This window comes from Rhineura floridana, chromosome 6 (genome assembly GCF_030035675.1).
Source record: "Rhineura floridana isolate rRhiFlo1 chromosome 6, rRhiFlo1.hap2, whole genome shotgun sequence".
Taxonomy (NCBI): domain Eukaryota; kingdom Metazoa; phylum Chordata; class Lepidosauria; order Squamata; family Rhineuridae; genus Rhineura; species Rhineura floridana.
The window spans coordinates 109,035,007-109,043,448 of NC_084485.1; positions in this window are offsets into that span (position 1 = coordinate 109,035,007).

An 8,442-nucleotide genomic window follows, 5' to 3' on the forward strand; every position below is an offset into this window, starting at 1 on the left:
AGCCACTGGGAAATTTAGGGAGTCTCCGATCCACCTCAAGTTACCTGGTTAATAGCATGATCTGACTCAGAAACATGAGAACCTTCCCTGAATTACCGTGATTCTCATAATTTGGCTGGGAGGGCATCCATAGCTGATGCACACCCCTATAGACTTTATGGTATCTTTTCCAACTTTACAATCACCCTCCCCTGTCTTTTCTATGAAGTCACAATAACACTTGCTCAACAATGCTGTCAGTTAGATGATGTCATCACAGTTGCTGCTTGAATATATTCATTTCTAACAGCTGTTGCTGCAGCTGAAAGCACAGTAGGTAAGGCAGTTCATTGTTTCTGAAATATTAATTTATTTGCTCATTTAATCTTATATCTTATTATTTTGGTTTAAAATTAAGATAGTTAATATTTATATTTGCAGTTATTATAGACAAGATATTACTTATAACAAGTTAGATACAGTCTGCATTGCCTGAATTTCTAATCAGTACAATTTCAGTCATCATGACTAACTTTTCACACTGGTTTCAGTAGGATCTCAATACAATAAAGAGTGCAGTCCTAACCCTGCAATATTGATGGCTGGGGAGGGGGGGGTAGGATGTTGCACAGGTGCCTCTCTGCCAGCCTGTCCCACCAGCAGTTTTCTTGTCAGCAGTAGTAAGTGGGAGTGTGGAATGTGGGTGGGATGCTGCTGATGGTTTTGGATCTGCTGAATCCAAAACTCCTTGGGTCCCTCAGCTTGTTGGTGCGCGTGGAATTGTGTGTCCGGCTCTTTACAGGTGAACAGAAAGATGTTCAAGAAATCCAAAGACAGAGAACTTGTTTTAAGAGTCCTTTACTGTGGACATTAAAGTAGCAAAACAGCATACAAGGTTTTACTCATTCCGTCACGAATACAACACCTCCTTAGCAAGAACTTCTTCCCCCACAGTCGGCACCAGGTGCTGGCCTTAACCCCTGCTCTGCTCTTCTTTGCTTTGGTCTTGATGGAAACACAAGGCAGTCATGCCTATGGGTCAACAGCCCCCACCTTTCCATTAAGACTACACATGATTCAGCAATACATTTCAACTATAACAGTTACATTTCAGTTTCCAGTAACATTTCACAGATTACATTTCCACAGTACATTGTATCATACATTACATTTTTACAACTTAGCACAACATTGCGTTTTTACAGTACAGATTATACTCAACTTGCAACATTGATCCCTTAAAGCTTTATTCATTCACTGAATTTTGGTTGTACACAAGTTGCATATAACGTTTCTGCATCCATTTCACGTTCAATGTATGCACCTGGGCCGCTGACTATACCCACTGTGAATCTGTCCGGCGGCTTCCCTATGTTAGCCCTCTCTGAGCGCCTCAAGGGAACTGGAGCTTCGGCTCCCACTGTACCACCACTATCTGCACTTGTACTCGGCATGGCTTGTTCAGGTGATGTCAGATCATCAGCTTTTCTTTTCTTAGTTTTACGTTTGCCCCATATTAATTCATTTAGAGCATCTCTCAATGGTATTTGAGTCTCTTCTGTTTTCACCCCTTGCGTTGGTGCATTGTCTGACCCATTTAGGACAACAGACTGGTTTTGGTCCCATGGCTTGACTGAGATCTTTATGCTCCTACTCAGTACAACTTGCTGTGACTTAGGAACCCAAACCCTGTAAAAAGCATGTTGGAAACCCAGCACAAATGCTTCCTGTGCTCTGGGAGCCAGTTTCCCATGCCTTTTTCCCTTTGGAATATGTACCCAACACCTAGCCCCGAACCGCTGAATGTGTTGCACCCTCGGCTTTCGTCCCGTGAGTTTCTCATAGGGTGACATCCCAATGAGACTGTGTAACACCCTGTTGTGTATGTATGTTGCATACAAGATGCACTCTCCCCAAAATGAGCCTGCTAGGCTGGAATCTCCCAACTCTCATCGATTCCTGAAGGAATCTCTGCAACCCCGTTAGAAAACGGAGAAAATGGAGCTGTGAAGTTTTGATCTATTCCCTTGCTTTCCCGGAATTCATGCAATGCTTTGCCCATGAATTCCGCCCCCTGATCTGAGCGTATATGTTTCACTGTAATGCCATGCTGTGTTTCAATCCTCCTGATGAACAGACGTAGCTTCTGTTCTGCCTCATCTTTTCTTTTTAGTAAATAAACATGACAGTACCTCGTAAAGTCATCAACCACGACCATGAAGTATTTAGCACCCCCTCGTGAACTTTGTATCGGCCCTGACAGATCAACATGAATCAGTTGGTAGGGAGCGGTTGTGGTGCATTCCGCCTCTTTATTGATGGGTGCAACCGTAGCCTTCGCTTTACAACAGGCATCACAATCCATCAGTTGCCCACACTCTGTCAGTTTCATGTTTTCACTATGTGTAGAGGTTTTCTTAATTGTCTCATAGTTGGCATGTCCTAACCTTCTATGCCAATCATGCACACAGCCGTTATGTGTCTGTCTCTCTGCACTCAACGCAGCACACCCTGCATGATTGCTCTGTATGATGAACTGTGAATCTGTTAAGCACCCTTGCATGCAGACCTCACCCTCTCTTTGCACAATACATTTCTCTTTATCAAAGATCACAGTATAACCAATATCAACTAACTTCTTCACAGATAGAATATTGCTAGCTAACTGGGGTACATACAAAACATCAGAATTCCCAGCTTACTCAATTTTACCGTGCCTCGTGCCAGAACATCTCTCCTGGATCTGTCAGCCAACAACACAGAGTCTTTTACTGCCCTCGATGTGTGAAACAAACGTAGGTCCTTCAAAAGACAATGGGAAGCACCGCTGTCACACACCCATTGTGTATAGATGGTTTGAGGTTTTTCTGCACTTACAAAGTTCACACTTGACTGCTTCCAGCCACAGTCTCTGCTTTTCCGCCTGGCTGCACAGTTCCTTTGTATATGACCCCGTGCTCCACAAAAATAACAGGTTTTCAGCCCCTGCTGCTCCTTGAAGTTAGACTGCCTGCTTTTGACAGCTTCCTTCAGCTCAGTTCTTTTTGTCTCCTGTCTTCTTTGCCATTCTTGGTTCAGTTTTTCCTCCACAAAGTCCAAATTCAGACCTCCATCTGGCATAGCCTCCATGGACATCACGAGATTATTCCAGGTTTCGTCCAGTGAAGACAAAACTATGTACACCTTTTGAAGATTGCTATGCTCAATCCCTCTGTCCTCCAATTCTGCAAATAAATGTCTGAACTCTGTTAGATTCTCAGTCATGGTGCTTTCCTCGGTTAGACGCATCTGGTACAGCCTTCTTGCCAAACAAAGTTTGCTCCCTGCTGTTTGTTGCACATGTGCAGTTTGCAACACATCCCACATCCGTTTCGCTGTGGGCTCGTCTCTCACATATAGTAACTGAGAGTCAGAGAGTGCCAAAGTAATAAAAGCCTGTGCCTTCTCATCCTTATGCGTCCAGGCCGCCTGAGGAACTGCCGGTGGGGTGGTGTCAATAACTTCAAACAAGTCTTCTTTGATCAGGAACGCTCTCATCCGTAGCTTCCAGCTAGCATAGTTAGTCTCCATGAGACGTTCCATAGGCATACCTGCAGACATATTCACTGCCATTCTTGCTCACCTCTTCAAGGCACGATCAAGTTGCCTTCCGGAGCCCTGACTTGGATCAGAACAGTCTTCACTTTGCTGTAACATGCGCCGGATCTGGGCTCATAACCCTGTTGGTGCGTGTGGAATTGCGTGTCTGGCTCTTTACAGGTGAACAGCAAGACGTTCAAGAAATCCAAAGACAGAGAACTTGTTTTAAGAGTCCTTTACTGTGGACATTAAAGTAGCAAAACAGCATACAAGGCTTTTCTCATTCCCTCACGAATACAACACCTCCTTAGCAAGAACTTCTTCCCCCACAGTCGGCTGGCAGAGCTGTCCAGCCTTTATCTCCCTTGGTTGCCTTGGCAGCACCAGGTGCTGGCCTTGACAGCCTCGCCAAGGCTCTGCAAGGCTCTGCAAGCAGCTTAACCCCTGCTCTGCTCTTCTTTGCTTTGGTCTTGATGGAAACACAAGGCAGTCATGCCTATGGGTCAACACAGCTATGCCAGCCTGGAGCTGGTATATGTCATGCACCCTCCTGCTAACATTCTGCCTTCAGCAGATAGAGACACACATTAACACTCACCTTTCACTATAGCAATGCCAATATTGGGAATTTTGTCCTATTTTCCCCAGCCCTTACTATAAACATCCAAGTATTCAGGCAAACCTCAACCCCTCTGTCAATCTTCATCACTTTAAAGAGCACAGCCCTGGGTTGATCCCCTGTAACTTGTTACTGTTACTCTCTCAAGTTCTCGCTGCTACCACCGATAATTGTATCTAATCCTTCAAATTCCTTTTTTGGGAAAAGTATCATTTTTCATGGAGAGAAAGATCTTGAGGTTATAGCAGTTTCGCTTTCCTTTACATTTGATGTTCACCAGTCTGGTATCCATCTAAAAGGTCATAAAGAAGTCAAATGTGAAATCGCTAATCTTCTAAAAAAGTATTAACATGTCTCTAAGATTGGCCGCTATACTGAAGGATTGGAAAGTAGCCAATGTAACATTTTTAAAAAGAGGGGATCCTGGGGGCATCCCTTAAATTACAGTCCAGTTAGCATAATGTTTGTAAATTGATGGAAAAAATATTAAAGATAAAACTATCAACCATATCAAAGGACCAATCTTGCTGAAGGAAAATCAGTACAGCTTCCAGATAGTTAGTCCTGTATTTTGACAAAGTTACTTACAAAGACTCCTGAGCAAACATAGCAGTCATGGGATGAGAGGACAGGTTAACTGATTAAAGAACAGGAAGCAGAAAGGAGTAATTTTTGTAATGGAGAGATAGTGGGGTTCTGTAAGGATCTGTATTGGGACCAGACCTTTTTGAGTTAATCTTAAATGATCTGGAGTTAGGGACGAGCAGGACGGTGGTCAAATTCACCAATGACACCAAATCATCTCAGATAGTTAAAACAAGAGAAGACAGTTAAAAGTTCCAAAAGAATCTATCCAAACTGGAGGAATGGACATTAAAATGCAAATGTAGTTCAATATAAGCTACGAGAGTGATGCACATTGTGGCAAAATCCAAACCACATATAAACTAATAGGGGCTAAACTGGCGGCAGCTAACCTGAAAAGAGTTCTTTGAGTCATGATAGACAACTTGGTGAAAATATTGTCATAGGATTAGGGTGGTGATCTGGATGATGACTTGCATTCCCTCCAAGCCTGTGATTCTGTATCTGTATGGTTGGAATGTGGAGCAGAAAAAACCTGCTGAACTGGTCAAACCAGTATCTTTTTTAGGGTAATGGCTCTGGCCAAGCCTGTCGAGCATCCTATCTGCATGACCAAAGAGCTCGCCATGTTGTCATAGGAAAAACTGGCTAGTGATGCTCTTTCAGGAGGGGGTAGGCCTCCCCCTCCCACTTGGCTGGAGGTCAACTTGTGGATAGAAGAATAGCCCAGGAGCTGCTTTTGCTAGTCTGATCTGGAGCTGGGAAGAAACAGGCCTAACTTGCTGTCTGTGCAGAATCCAAAATTATGACTATGAGGAGCCTCCTTGGAAACCTAATGGGAGAGCAAGAACTGTTGGGGTGTTAATGTTGTGAGCCCTTCCATCTTATGCTCAGATTGTATTTATGTGTAAATAAAACCATATATGATTTATTTATTTGATTTATTATTTGATTTATATCCCGCCCTTCCAGCAGGAGCCCAGAAAGGCACCATGGTCCCCAATGACCATTCCAAGGAAACCTTACCCAAGGTAAGTGCTGGAACTCCTGGAGTATGTCACAACTCAGAGATTGGGATGCCCACAACAAAATTGACCAGTGGGGGGCAAAAAATTAGGGATGTGCTCTAACCACAAGTTTGTACTCTGGTGTTTTTTTTAACAAAAATTGTATTGACAAAATAAATTTAATTTTCCATAACATAGTAATAATTGAAAATACATTCAGAAAGTAGAAGGGGGGAAAGGTATTAGATTTGCATACATTTTAACAGAGAAAGAAGAAGAAAGTGAATCATACATTTTTTATAACGATATATTATTTCTCTTTGTATTATTTTCATATTATCTTTTTGCTTTTATAATAATGTATATACAGAGTATGGATAGATATTATCTTGAATCTGGTAATAAAGACCACTGTTCTACAAATCTATTTACTTGTCCATTTTTTCTCTTCTAAGGTATGTCAGTTTTAACATTAATATTGTCTCATACTTTATTAAACTAATACAAAATTAATGGAGTTTTTTTCTTTTTCCATGCCTTAGTGATTGTCATGTTTATTACTGTCAACAGACTTAAATTAATTTCTAAATCAAATTCTGGAACTATACCATCCAAAAATTTAACAATAATACTTTAGGGTTATTTGGTAAAACATATCCGGTCATGTCTAGAATTATATTACACACATTAGTCCAATATACTTGTATCACAGGGCAGATCCAAAGTAGATGTAGACAATCCGCTTCATTAATGCTGCAGAATATATTTTTGAGAGCCTATATGGAGCCAAATATCATTGATATTGGACTATCAAAATTTTCCTGTTAATTGAAAAGATACTTCAATTCACCATGCCCATTCTGTCTATTTCTTGTTGAATATCCTTCTCCCATTTCTCCATAAATCCTTCTTTCTTCTCGTTAAGTTTCATAATTATAGAATATTTTTTCCCAATTAGACATTTGTTTTTACCTGATGTTAGCAATTTTTCAAACTTAGTCTCTTTCCTTTTGTTGTTGTTGTTATGTGCCTTCAAGTCGACTATGACTTATTGCGACCCTATGAATCAGCAACTTCCAAGAGCATCTGTCATGAACCACCCTGTTCAGATCTTGTAAGTTCAGGTCTGTGGCTTCCTTTATGGAATCAATCCATCTCTTGTTTGGCCTTCCTCTTTTTCTACTCCCTTCTGTTTTTCCCAGCATTGTTATCTTTTCTAATGAATCATGTCTTCTCATAATGTGTCCAAAGTATGATAAGCTCAGTTTCATCATTTTAGGTTGTAATGATAGTTCTGCTTTAATTTGTTCTAACACCCAATTATGTGTCTTTTTCGCAGTCCATGGTATCCGCAATGCTCTCCTCCAACACCACATTTCAAATGAGTGGATTTTTCTCCTATCCACTTTTTTCACTGTCCAACTTTCACATCCATACATAGAAATCGGAAATACCATGGTCTGAATGATCCTGACTTTAGTGTTCACTGATACATCATTGCATTTGAGGACCTTTTCTAGTTCTCTCACAGCTGCCCTTCCCAGTCCTAGCCTTCTTCTGATTTCTTGACTATTGTTTCCATTTTGCTTAATGACTGTGCCAAGGTATTGATAGTCCTTGACAAGTTCAATGTCCTCATTGTGAGCTGTAAAGTTACATAAATCTTCTGTTGTCATTACTTTAGTCTTTTTGACGTTCAGCTGTAGTCCTGCTTTTGTGCTTTCCTCTTGAACTTTCATCAGCATTTGTTTCAAATCATTACTGGTTTCTGCTAGTAGTATGCTATCGTCTGCATATCTTAAATTATTGATATTTCTCCCTCCAATTTTCACACCTCCTTCATCTTGGTCCAATCCTGCTTTCCGTATGATATGTTCTGCATATAGATTAAATAAATAGGGTGATAAAATACACCCCTGTCTAACACCCTTTCCGATAGGGAACCAATCAGTTTCTCCATATTCTGTCCTTACAGTAGCTTCTTGTGCAGAGTACAGGTTGTGCATTAGCACAGTCAGATGCTGTGGCACCCCCAGCATTGCCAATAGCTGAGGCTGATGGGAGTTGTGGTCCAACAACATCTGGAGGCTCACCGGTTGGGAAAGGCTGATCTACACAGTCAAAGGCTTTGCTGTAATCTATAAAGCACAGGGTGATTTTCTTCTGAAATTCCTTGGTACATTCCATTATCCAACGTATGTTTGTGATATCTCTGGTGCCTCTTCCCTTTCTAAATCCAGCTTGGACGTATGGCATTTCTCGTTCCATATATGGTAACAGCTTTTGTTGTAGAATCTTGAGCATTACTTTACTTGCATGGGATATTAAGGCAATAGTTTGATAATTGCTGCATTCCCTGGGAGCCCCTTTCTTTGGAACTGGGATGTATATGGAACGCTTCCAGTCTGTTAGCCATTGTTTAGTTTTCCATATTTCTTGACAGATTTTTCTCAAAATTTGGACAGATTCAGTCTCAGTAGCTTGTAACAACTCTATTGGTATGCCATCTATTCCTGGTGATTTGTTTCTTCCAAGTATTTTAAGAGCAGCTTTCACCTCACATTCTAAAATTTCTGATTCTTCATCATACGGTTCCTCCGTGAATGAATCTGTCATCCTGGCATCTCTTTTATAGAGTTCTTCAGTGTATTGCTTCCATCTTCCTTTTATTTC